Source organism: Pan troglodytes, chromosome 2 (genome assembly GCF_028858775.2).
Source record: "Pan troglodytes isolate AG18354 chromosome 2, NHGRI_mPanTro3-v2.0_pri, whole genome shotgun sequence".
NCBI classification, from domain to species: Eukaryota; Metazoa; Chordata; class Mammalia; order Primates; family Hominidae; genus Pan; species Pan troglodytes.
Genome location: NC_086015.1, coordinates 66104128 through 66117555, shown reverse-complemented (window position 1 = coordinate 66117555; position 13428 = coordinate 66104128). Strand labels below are relative to the sequence as shown.

At 41.5% G+C, this 13428-nt stretch overlaps 1 protein-coding gene and 1 pseudogene across 2 annotated transcripts in view; one reads left to right on the top strand and one right to left on the bottom strand.

The window, feature by feature from the left end:
• PTPRG (protein tyrosine phosphatase receptor type G) overlaps positions 1–13428 on the bottom strand; it is a 733384-nt gene that overhangs the window by 174131 nt on the left and 545825 nt on the right. The window lies entirely within an intron of this gene.
• LOC112208894 (U2 spliceosomal RNA) lies at positions 3746–3956 on the top strand (annotated as a pseudogene).

The window sequence follows — 13428 nt, the reverse complement described above, 5'->3', positions numbered from 1 at the left end:
TAACTCACCTAAACATTATACTTCATTCACAGACAAACCAGTGAAAATTGTTTTTAGGGAGCTACCGTTAAAGCTGTTGGAGCATTTGATTTAAGGGTCTCAGTAAAGCTATGTTTTTTCAGGGTGGGGGGTTACAGATAGCTTATTTAAGTGGACAAACATCTCAAAATCCACAAATTAGGGAAATTCCTTTCTGGGAAGAGGCAGTCTAAACAAAATCCAGCCCCATCTCGAGGACGACACAGATTAATGCTAACTGAAGAGTTCAGCTTTGTATTTAACATGCACCTGAGTTCAACAGAGGATAAAATTAAATTGCAATGAGGAAAGACAAAATCTTTCCCGGCAGGCCTTGAATGATAGAACGTGCCATTTGTAGCAGAACAAAATGGAAAACCAGAAAGTTTGTTCCCAGCAATCATTTCCTCACTGGGCCAACTCTCTCTCCTCTGAGAAAATAATATGATTTCTTCATAGAGCATGTAGTCTACTTATTTAAGCAACTGTGCTCAGGATCTTTCAATTCTTCCAGCAGTTCGGATGGAAAAAAATGGTCCCAGTAGGGGAGAGGGTGGTGTAGGTAACATTTAGCCAGGAAGAGGCTTATCTTATGAAAACTGCCATTGACAGTAACCTGGGAATAAGTAACTCCATAGAAAACGTGCAGATGGATCCCCTGTAGGTGAACATGATGAGCTCATTTTAAACTGCAAGCTGGGTACCTAAGACTAGTGTAGTGGTTAAGTACAGGGTTTCTGAAACCAGGATGCTAGAGCCCGATTCACAACCCAGCTCTTCTACTTAGCAGCTGTATAGTCATGGGAAAGTGAATTACAATCTAGTTGTGCCTCAATTTCCTCATATGTAATGTTGAGATCACCCCCCTGAAAAACCTCATAGGGTTGTTAAGAGGGTTAAATGAGTATTTAGCACAGTTCCTAACACATCCAAGATCCGTGAGTATTTAGCACAGTTCCTAACACATCCAAGATCCTTAAAAGCTGTAGCTAAAGGCTGGGCGCGGTGGCTCACGCCTGTGATCCCAGCACTTTGGGAGGCCGAGACGGGTGGACCACGAGGTCAGGAGATCGAGACCATCCTGGCTAACATGGTGAAACCCCGTCTTTACTAAAAATACAAAAAAAAAAAAAAAAATTAGCCAGGTGTAGTGGCAGGCGCCTGTAGTCCCAGCTACTCGGGAGGCTGAGGCAGGAGAATGGCATGAACCCGGGGGGGCACAGCTTGCAGTGAGCCGAGATAGGGCCACTGCACTCCAGCCTGGGCGACAGAGCTGGCTGTCTTGTGAAAAAAAACCTATAGCTATAAGCCATTCTTTCTCCCAAAGAGGCAGGCATGCCCTGCTGATACCCAACCAGGAACACACAAAGTTCCAAAAATACTCCCACTTCTGGCTACAGACAGATCAATCATTTTTTGAGTCCTGAACTAAATTCAGTCAATCATAATCGTCTACCCACACCCCAATCTTTCATCTTCCAATCTTTTTTTTTTTTTTGAGATGGAGTCTTGCTGTCACCCAGGCTGGAGTGCAGTGGCACTATCTCGGCTCACTACAACCTCCACCTCTGGGTTCAAGCAATTCTCCTGCCTCAGGCTCCCCAGTAGCTGGGATTACAGGTGCATGCCACTACGCTTGGCTAATTTTTGTATTTTTAGTAGGGATGGGGTTTAACCATGTTGGCCAGGCTGGTCTCGAACTCCTGACCTCAAGCGATCCACCCGCCTCGGCCTCCCAAAGCACTGGGATTACAGGCGTGAGCCACTGCACCTGGCCTTCAATCTTTTGTTTTAATACAATTTTAACATTTTTCCATCCAGCAGACTAAATCCTCAAACCTAGGAATTATTTTGATTCCACCCCTTTCCTGACCCACTCACTTCCTTTCTTGATGCCCAAAAATTCTGGAAGATTCTACCTCCTAAATGCATCTTAAATATGACCACCACTTCTCTGCAGTTCCTCTGGTCTAACCATATCCTGGATCAACACCATCTTGTACCTAAACCACTTCCAGAAGCCTGACCTAACTGGTTTGCCTGCTTTCTCTGCTGTACCCTCCAATTCTTTCTCTGCCTGATAGACCAGTAGTTGTTTTACCCTGGCTGCCCACTGGAATCATCTTTAACCAGCTTAAAAAAAAAACCCAAAAAACTAAAAACAAAAGTAGACTACAACAATGACAAAACACTATTCTGATTGACCTGAGGGTGTGGCCTGGGCATCTGGATGTTGAAAAGCTCCCTTGATGATTCTGATGTGCAGGCAGGGATGAGAACCACTGAGTCAGAATGAGCTTTTAAAAATAAATCTGGCCGGGCACGGTGGCTCACGCCTGTAATTCCAGCACTTTGGGAGCCCAAGGTGGGCAGATCAAGAGGTCAGGAGATCGAGACCATCCTGGCCAACATGGTGAAACCCCGCCTCTACTAAAATACACACACAAAAAAAAATTAGCCAGGTGTGGTGGCGCATGCCTGTAGTCCTAGCTACTCGAGAGGCTGAGGCAGAAGAATTACTTGAACCCAGGACGTGGAGTTTGCAATGAGCCAAGACTGTGCCACTGCACTGCAGCCTGGGTGACAAAGCAAGACTCTGTCTCAAAATAAATAAATAAAATAAAAAATAAAAATAAATAAATCTAATCACAACCCATGCCAGCGTAAAAGCTCTCCCCAATCTGGGCCCAGTTGACCTCTGGATTCTTCCAGGATTTCCATGGTTCCCTACAGGACTCCAGGGCCTCCTTCCTCTTCCTCAAATACTCAGAGCATTTCACTGCCTCTAGGCCTTTGTTCGCATTGTTCCCACTGACTAGGCCGCTCATTCCTCAGCACTTTGCAGGGCAAGTTCTCAGTCATCAGAGCTAAGCTCAATGTGGCTCCCACAGGAGGCCTTCCCTGGCCCATTCCAAATGTTTGCTAACTCAGTACTCTTGTTAGTTCCTTCCTGGCACCAGTCTGTTTGTCAATTCCTAAAGCTCAGGGTACAGCCCAACTGGTTGCGTCAGCTGAGGAAATCCAGGAGAGTCTCTTAAGTTTAAGCAGGTCAGAAATGCTCACACCCACCTGTAACACAACCTCTCTCCTGCACTTCCTACCCTTCATTGTAATTACCTGTTTAGAAATCTGATCGCGTGACTGGACCAGAAGCTCCCTGAGGGCAGGGCTTGCACTTTATTTAGTTTGTTTCATATTCCCAGCTCTATCTTAGTGCCAATACAGAGCTGGTGCTAACAAGATGTTTGCTTCCTAGAAGAAAAGCAGATAGCTATTAAAGAGGTGAAGCAGGGAAAAGACGTTAAGGAGGGTGAAGCTAAAAGAAGACTTTAACCAGGGTATTTAGAGAGTTCAAAGAGTTCTGGGATTTATGTCCAAAAAATGTGATCCAAGTCTTGGCTGTGTGACCTGAGGTAAGTGACTTTAATCACTCTGGGCAAGTGGACAATGACACACACCTCCTGGGTTGTTCTGCAGGGGTAAAATGAAAAGATGCCTGTGACACAGGCATTATTTTTCCACTGTATACAGACCAGGGGATTATCACATTGTGGTGAGATTCCTTTTTATTTTCTTTTAATCCATGACTGAAAAGTGGTATGGAATTAAGAAGGAAAGGTAAAAGCAAAAAACATAAAATTAAAAAAAAAATAGTCGTCATTATTAACAAGGACTTCTAAAGCAAGTTTCTAGCCTTTTTCCTTTTTCTAGATCAGAATTTGCTCCTATCACTTCTCAGCCTTTTGGCTAAGATCAAGTGTAGAATTTGCTCTTAACTGGTTAAACACAAGGTCTTCCAAGTCAGGTTGCCTTGGTTCAAATTACACTTCTATCATGGATGAGGTGTGACAAGGGCCAGCACACTATGACCAACAAGGCAAATCCCACCCACAGACTGCATCTGTAAATAAAGTTTTATTGGAACACAGTCAGGTCCACTCATTTACATATCATTGGTGGCTGTTTTTGTGCTAAAAAAACCACAATCAAGCAATTGGAACAGAGAGCTCATCGCCTGCAAAGTCAAAAATATTACAATCTGGCCCTTTGGCCCTTTATAGAAAAAGTTTGCCAATTCCAGTTTTACACAAACAAATTACTTAACTGTCCTAAGCCTCAGATTCTTCAGTCTGGAAAATGGAGATATTAACAATACTTCCCTCTTAGGGCTGTACTTTCCTCAGAGGGCTGAGGAGAGACCAATGAGATAATCCACATAAAATACTTCACACGATGCCAGGCACATGGCAAGAATTCACTGATGAAATTACTGAACAGTAAACATTACTGTTAAAATTATCAGTGCTAAACTTCATCCATCCACCTATTCATTAATTCACCCACTAACTCATACATTCAACAAATATTTACTAAGCACCTAATAAGTGCCAACAATTATACTAGGATGTATTGTACTGCAAATATATCTATTAGACAAACAAAAGTACAGACAAAAGAAAATGAAATTTTTCTGCCAGTCAGATGCTCGAACCCTGTGAATTGTGTAATTGTGATATTAGTAGATATAGTATTAATACTATGTTAACCAGACTACGAGTTTTGTTTTGTTTGAAGATATACTGCAATAGGAAACCCAGTGCCTCTTCCACAGTAAGCCTTCAAAATATCTTGTGGAATGACTGATAGATTGATAGTTTTTACCAACGAGGGAGGCTTCTAATGATAAAAAACTGCACAAGTTTTATGGCACAGTAAATGAACCATACCTGTAAACATCACAGGAACATCTCCAAAAATCTAGAAACAGCTTTTTACAAGTGTTGTGTTAATCAGATCTTGGTATCCCTGCAAATGTAATTTAAAAGACTGGGCATGCTCTGAGAAACGTGAGAATTATTTTAGAATGTTAAATATGCAAAGTTCAACATTTATATAAGGCACAGTGCAATGATTCTGTTGGTAGAACAATATACAGAATTCAAGCAGTTTGTGAGCTAGTTGGGAAAAGTCCCCTTTAAATTCTCAAACTTTATTCTTACATTTTCAGATGAAACCTTTGTAAAATGTATTGCATGCTTCATTGCCTCCTTAAACATAATTTAAGCCTCTATAAATGACTAAAGATGGTCCGTTTGAATAATAATTGGGTCACCAGGTTCTAATAAAGCAGAAGTCTCAGGGTACATGTTCTTCTGCAAGTGTCATAGAAAGTAAAGACACACAGAATGCTGAAGAGCTCTCTAGTGAATGTAGTATGTGTGTTTTAATGTATAGATATGGTGACATATAAATTGGTGCCTGTGAACCTTTAAAATTATTTTAAAATTATTGCCTGTGCATTAGCTCCTCAAGACTGTCAGGTAACTGATCCACTTGTAAGCTGGGTGACTTACAAGAAGTCTCATTAGGAAACAACTCTAAAACGTGGAGGTCCTTAGTTTAAAATGGTCTTCCCATTAGACATTGAGGTCCCAGATGAAACGTGTGTTGTGATTTGCCTGTTATCTTTATTTTTCATTGAGGTGTAACATAAACCAGTAAGCTACACAAATGTTAAGTATATAGTTAGATGCATTTTCACATCTGTATACACCCCTGCAACCTCAGCCAGATGAAGACAAAAATTTCCAGAACTCTAGAAGGCTTCCTTAAGACCCTCCAGTTGATAGCCCCATATTCCATATGCATTAATGGAAACATACACCAGAATCTTGTCTCACCTTCTTTCACTCGTCGTTATATCTGAGATTCACCCATGTTTGTCCAAGTAGTAGTTCATTTTTATTACTGTAGAGAATACCATTATGTGAAAATATCAAGATAGATTTATCCAATGATTTGCTGTGTTTATGGTAAATTATTTCTCTTTCTGTTGCATAAAGCATCACCAACTTGATGCAGTTTATGGAAAGAAGATTTCCGGCCAATAAAGCACATCAGAGTAGGGTGTAACATTTCAGGAAAGGAGGCAGCACAGCAATCATGCTGAATTTTAATTTTTTCCAAAGGATACTAAAAGGCCTACCTGATACTAGATGGATTTTCAATCCGTCCTATGACAACGGAAGTCAGCAGAACCTCATAGGCAAGTGCAAGGACTTTAAGAGTTGGGCAGACCTTCAGGTTTGGGTTCTGGGCTCTGGTTAGCTGGCTGACTTTGGGCAAGTAACTTAACCTCCTTGAGACTCAATTCCCCCAACTCTGACAACAACTGACAATAAAGACAACACTGACAATAAACCTCTTACAGCTGTCATGAGAGTTGCTACAATAATCCACTTATCGAATAAACACCCCAAAATACTGGTTATTACTGTAATTGAAAAAGTTGCTTTCAATATACTGAAACCTTGACTGGCAAATTAAAAACATCATAGGAAACTTATTTTTTGAGCAACCCTTGTAATGATATTCTTTCCCACTATAAGAATGTGCCTTGGGGTCAGGAGTGGTGGCTCACACCTGTAATCCTAGCACTTTGGGAGGCCAAGGCAGGTGGATCCCTTGAGCCCAGGAGTTCAAGACCTGCCTGGGCAAAACGGAAAACCCTTGTCTCTGCAAAAAATACAAAAATTAGTGCCACTGTACTCCAGCCTGGATGACAGGGTGAGATCCTGTCTCAAAAAAAAAAAAAAAAAAAAAAAGAATGTGCCTTGGATCAATTTATATGGTGCCTGATACAGTTATACTCTATAAGTTGAAATTCTGAGATACTAGAAATTAATAATATTGATTTCAAGCAGATATAGAGTGACATATTAATTCTCTTTGGGTTTGGCTGTCAGTAAAGAGCAAACATGAGTTTCACAGTCTTTCCTCCATTACCAATCACTTTTCATCGAGTGGTAACCTACCTGCTTATACTCCTCAACCCTTGAAAACCTCCTGATATATGCTACCAAAAAAAATTTTAGTTGAGTCTGCACCAAAGATAAACACTCTTTAAATCACCCAAGGGAAAGGGATTTTTTTCATGTGTGATTTCTAGTCATCTGCATTAATGTTGAGAAGATAAACCAATGGGAAGGTTATCTATGAATTTTAGATACTCTGTACACCACCTTCCATGAAACCTGAGGGAGATTAAAACTCTGTCTGGTTGGTAGTCAGGTCACTCGGGTATGGATCAAGAGGTAGGAAGATAAGAGATGAGAAACATGTGACGATGCTCTGAAAATCTCTATTTTTCTGATGACCTGAAAATCTGAGCTTTAACTCTGCCTCTGTACAATTGCAACAGTCAGTTGAATCCCAGTTTAGCAAAACTGTGTCAGTAAATAGTAGCCCAAGAATTTAAATTACCATAGTTATTTGAGGCTTTAAAATAGTTACTAACATTTTTATGGCTGGGTGTGGTGGCTTATGCCTGTAATCCCAGCACACTGGGAGGCTGAGATGGGAGGATTGCTTGAGGCCAGGAGTTCAAGACCAACCTGGACAACATAGTGAACCCTGTCTCTACAAAAAACTAAAAATTAGTAGGGCAACGTGGCATGCACCTGTCCTAGCTGCTCAGGAGGTTGAGATGGAAGGATTGCCTCGGCTCAAGAGTTCGAGGCTGCAGTGACTTATGATTGCACTAATGCACTCCAGCCTCAGAGACAGAGCAAGATCCTGTCTCAAATAAATAAATAAACACATTAAAAAAATTATCTTGGTATGTTTAGAGGTTAACATTCCTTATTCGGCTTCTTACTGACTCTGTTACATAACTCAAATAGTTGAAGTATATGAAGTACTTTGGCTACTACATGTAGGAAAGAGAAAGAATATCATAAAAGCACAAGAAACTTGTAAGATAAAATAATGACTCCTAAACAACAACAACAAAAATGCCCTGTGTTAATGAGAATATGGTCAACTGATTACCTGTGTACTTGGTTAAGGGAATTACATGAACAACAGCCTTTCAAAATTAAAACTGAGTATACTTGTTAACCTAGGAAATCTACGTGTTTTTTTGTTTTTGTTTTTGTTTGAGACAAAGCCTCACTCGGTTGCCCAGGCTGGAGTGTAGTGGTGCGATCTTGGCTCACTGCAACCTCCGCCTCGCAAGTTCAAGTGATTCTCCTGCCTCCGCCTCCCAAGTAGCTGGGATCACAGGCATGTGCCACCATGTCCAGGTAAGTTTTGTATTTTTAGTAGAGATGGGGTTTCACCATGTTGGCCAGGCTGGTCTCAAACTCCTGACCTCAGGTGATCTGCCCACCTCGGCCTCCCAAAGTGCTGGCATTACGGGTGCGAGCCACCGCACCCGCTCGGAAAGCCACTTCTAAGACTTCAAAAAAATAATGTGGATAAGTGGATATGGGCATAAACATATCAATACAACGTATCAGTATTTTTTATCAGAGGATGACAATCTGAAGTTACTCTAATAAATCCATAAATAGCTACCTACTATGAATTATGGCATCACCATTTAGTGTCAACTATGAAGTAGTTAAAAAGGATGAGGAAAGTCTGTATCTTCTAATATCAAGACATGATTATTACATATTACTAGGGTCAAAACCACTTTATAGTAGTTTTGTTTTATTCAGGTAACATATTTATAGGTGTTTTTAAAACTTCTGACAGCAGAAAGGCAAACCTTACTGGTTCCCTCCAGAGGGTAGGATCCCCTTTTCCTTAATAGTCCCTCATGTTGCTTGACATTTGTACAAGCATGATTATTTTTAGAACCAGAAAAAGTGATCTGCATTTCAAAAACACATTGTATTCAAATGTTGATATACTGCATGTCAATTTTCATATATTTATATATAATTTGGTATGTGTATTTTACGATTTGGATCTGTGTATATATCAAATTTGGCACATTTGTATCAGATGTATAAATGATTAAATTATAAATAAGTATTTAAATATATCACAGTAAGCATTTCAGCAAAGAGTAACCTAGGGTGAGTGGCAGGAACTAGAGTCGTGCTGATCGGTTTCCAGCTGGCTGCTGTGTTTCTGACACAGTGTCAGATGCTGTCAAACCACAGCTGGACTCCTCTGTGGCGGGTAATAGGAACAGGCCATATTCCCACACAGCTAATCTTTAATCTACTCCTCCTCCCATGTGGAGCTGGATGGGGTCAGGAGATGCCAATATGGAATTTCTCAGCAAACTTCTGGGAGCCTGACCTGGGTAAGGAGCACAAGAAGATGTTGCACTAAACCTAAGAAGCTGGTTTCCCAAACAGGCCCAAAGTTAAAGCATCTCTCAGACATGAATCATTTTTTTTGCCCCAAGAATTGTGATACATACGATTCTCTATAATCAACAGGACTTCAGGTGGCATGGTCTGCTCTGAAAGGTGAAAGAGACCTAAAGACATACACTCCAAAGTGACCTCCAAAGAAATAGTCGCAGAAGAAGAGTCAAGCATGGACATCTGACACCAAACTGGAGAAGTCACCTCAGGTTTGAGTTGCTGTTTTTCTTTCCCATTCCTTCAGGACCACTACTCACAGACACGAACGTACATACATCTTAGGGACATGGTAATGTTTCCAGGTGTTACCCTGATATCAGTTGTGACATCTTTCATTTCACCAACAGAACCTCTGAAAACTTAGCAAAAGTGACTGCAGTCCCTGCCTCTAATGCCCAGGTAGGACTCGCAAAGGTCTACCTCAAATGCTAGAAGCAATCTGTTCCTCAAATAATAGTAACAGTTAATATCTACCGGGAGCTTATAAAGGACCATTCACTATACTAGTGCTTTACATTCATTATTTCTCTTTATCTACAACAACCTTAAGAGTTAGAGCAAATAATCATTCTCATATAACAGCTCTGGCAATTAAGACTTTGAGAGAACCAATGTTTGCCTAAAGGCGTAGCTAGAAAGTAGTAGTGACTGGCAGGGCGGGATGGCTCACGCCTGTAATCCCAGCACTTTGGGAGGCCGAGGTGGGTGGATTGCTTGAGGTCAGGAGTTTGAGACCAGCCTGGCCAACATAGTGAAACCCACCTCTAGTAAAAATACAAAAATTAGCTGCGCATGGTGGTGCGTGCCTGTAATCCCAGCTACTCAGGAGGCTGAGGCAGGAGAATCACTTGAATCTGGGAGGCAGAGGTTGCAGTCGGTGAGCCAAGATCACACCACTGCACTCCAGCATGGGCGACAGAGTGAAACTCCACTTCAAAAAAAAAAAAAGAAGAAAAAAAGAAAGTGGTAGTGACTGGGCTTAAACCTGGGGCCATGGTGTTTCTGGTACAACCCAAGCCACTGCCTACTCATCATAATTCCTATAACTCACATGCATGGTTTCCTCTTTAGGCCTCATTTATCTAATCATTCAAATCCTTAAGAATGGCAGAGAACACCAGAACAAAAATGTTTAAGTCCTACAGATTCATACATACATACACGTAGATGAGGGCTTTGAGGACAGATATGCAAAATCAACATCCTCAATTTGCATACGGAAAACAATGTTTCTGTGGGACAATTGACATTTAAAGGAAAAAAAGATCCAGGGTGACAATGATATTTCTGGAATACTATGTTAGAAAATGGGCCCGGTGGTGGCTCACGCCTATAATCCCAGCACTTTGGGAGGCCGAGGCCAGAGGGTCACCTGAGGCCAGGAGTTCAAGACCAGCCTGGACAACACAGTGAGACCCTGTCCCTACTAAAAATTTGAAAATAGCCAGGCTTGGTGATGCGTGCCTGTAGTCTCAGCTACTTGGAGGCTAAGATGAGAGAATTCCTTGAGCCTAGGAGGTTCCAGGCTGTAGTGAGCTATGACCATGACACCGCACTCCAGCCTGGGTGACAGGGAAAGACCTTGTCTCTAAAAAGAAAAGAAAATGACAGATTCTTTTTACTTCAGTCTTTATCAGACAGCCTTTATTATGTTAAAGCACACTGTCAGTCTCTAAGAGGAAGCTGTGCTAGACTAGACAGCACTTTCCAGGACTTGATCGAGGTGGAGCATCTTCCAGGAGTAGCGCTCCTCAAAGGATGTTCTGGGAAAGGCTGGCCTCGTGGATTCCAGAGTACCACAAGGATTCCAGAATACCACGTTCACCAACAGTTTCCGAGCTCCGCAGGCACTGCCTGTTGATTTGACTTAACTTCTCTACAAGAAATGCACAGAGAAGGAGACACAGTTCCACTCAAGGAACTCACTACAACAATTCTGGCATAATAACATCTTAAATATTATTCCATACAGTGTACATGTATGAAGAGAAACCAGACTCCCTACATCTGGCTCCAAGAATCTTGGCTGTGTAAAGTTCCAAAGCTAGAATCACTTCCCACAGAGCCCTACAATCTCTAAAACAATGACATTCCACAAGCTCTCCTGCTTCATCCCACACAGCTTGCTTCCAGTAATTTATACAGCCAAAGAGATGCCTCCTAAAGCCCCAAAGTGTGCATATTCAGACACCATTTCAAAGATCTAGTGTCAGAAACTATTTATTTTCATTGATTACAGAGAACCTACCAACTTACAGCCCTCGCAATTTCTACCAGCAAGTACTGTGTATGCAGAGAAAGTGGGAAACAATTGAAAAGACAAATGAACGCTCATGCTCTTAGAAATGTGAACGGATTGTATAGAACAGAATACTGGTGTTCTGCAACATCACTTAGTCTAGAAATATGAAGCAATACAAATGCTAATGGGACTGTATGCTGCCTTGCAAACCCTATTGCACTTTTCACACACAGAAGTCCTGTCTCTCTGAAAAATTTGCAAGGTAGAGCGTAGCATTCCTTTTTTTTTTTTTTTTTTTTAAAGCATCTACTCCAATGCCAAGCCTGCAGACGTTACTGAAACAATCTCTACTGAGTGGATAAATGCCTTCATATTATGGAAGCATAAGAGGGCATTTATTTATTTTGTACTCAATAAAGTCGCGCTGGGGAAAATATTCAGCACCTGATTATGGAATGCCCGATGTAATCAGACTAAAATCAATTATTGAGCATGCTGAACAAAACAGCTGTTGGTCACAAGTTGGTAGTTTGGTGGCAATTCTTTTTGTAGGTGGCTTCTCTCTTAGCACATCTCTTTCAGTTAGGGTCCTGTCAGGAGACAGAAACCATGTCAGTAATTTGAGCAGGGAAATTTTAATATATAAAGAATTGCTGACAAGTAAAAGATAGGTAACTACCAAAAATGGGGAGGGGGGTCTCTAAGGGGTACAGGAAAAGCTACTGCAAAAAAAAAAAAAAAAAAAAAAAAAAGCCATTATTTCTAGAATAGAGAGAGAGAGCTACCGAATAAGGAAGAAACTAAGAACTCAGAAGAGGGCCCTCTGTGCAAAGGCTGATATTTAGACCTTGAGAGGGCATGAATGTCACAGGAACATGGAACCTGTGGCAAAGAAACTGCCAGAGGGTGTGCTGGTGATGGTTTATAGGAATGGCCCACTAGGTAATGAAGAAACTCTGTGGAGTGAGAGCTGACCAGCACATACCCAGAAGAGTGGCTCACTGGGTTGTGGAAAAATTTACCAGAAAGCATAGGTTAGAAGGAGCAGCCCAGAAAGACATCTGCTGGAGGGTGTGGGCTGCAGCTGTTTTGAGAGCTGCTGAGATGAGTGGCACTGGCTGGGCCTCCCTCTTGCTGATCAGCTGCCTACAGGGCCCTTAAGCAGCAAAGAGAGCAGGAGGCAAAGCCCCACCTCTGACTTCCCTCTGCAGTGCCCCCAGTGTCCTCTACAGGCACAACCCACTGCTGCACCAGCTATTAAAGGAGGAATGTGGGAAAAAAACTACTTTAAACTTCATATGGAACCAAAAAAGAGCCTGCAGAGCCAAGACAATCCTGGGCAAGAAGAACAAAGCTGGAGGCATCACGCTATCTGACTTCAAACTATACTGCAAGGCTACAGTAACCAAAACAGCACGGTACTGGTACCAAAACAGATATATAGTCCAATAAAACAGAACGGAGGCCTCAGAAATAACACCACACAGCTACAATCATCTGATCTTTGACAAACCTGACACACACAAGCAATGGGGAAAAGATTCCGTATTTAATAAATGGTGTTGGGAAAACTGGCTAGCCACATGCAGAGAACTGAAACTGGACCCCTTCCTTACACCTTATACAAAAATCAACTCAAGATGGATCAAAGACTTAAATGTAAGACCTAGGACCATAAAAATCCTAGAAGAAAACCTGGGCAATACCATTCAGGGCATAGGCATTGGCAAAGACTTCATGTCTAAAACATCAAAAGCAATGGCAACAAAAGCCAAAATTGACAAATGGGATCTAATTAAACTAAAGAGCTTCTGTACAGCAAAAGAAACTATCATCAGGGTGAACAGGCAACCTACAGAATTGGAGAAAATTTTTGCAATCTATACATCTGACAAAGGGCTAATATCTAGTATCTACAAAGAAATTAAACAAATTTACAAGAAAAAAACAACCCCATCAAAAAATGGGCAAAGGATATGAACAGACACTTCTCAAAAGACA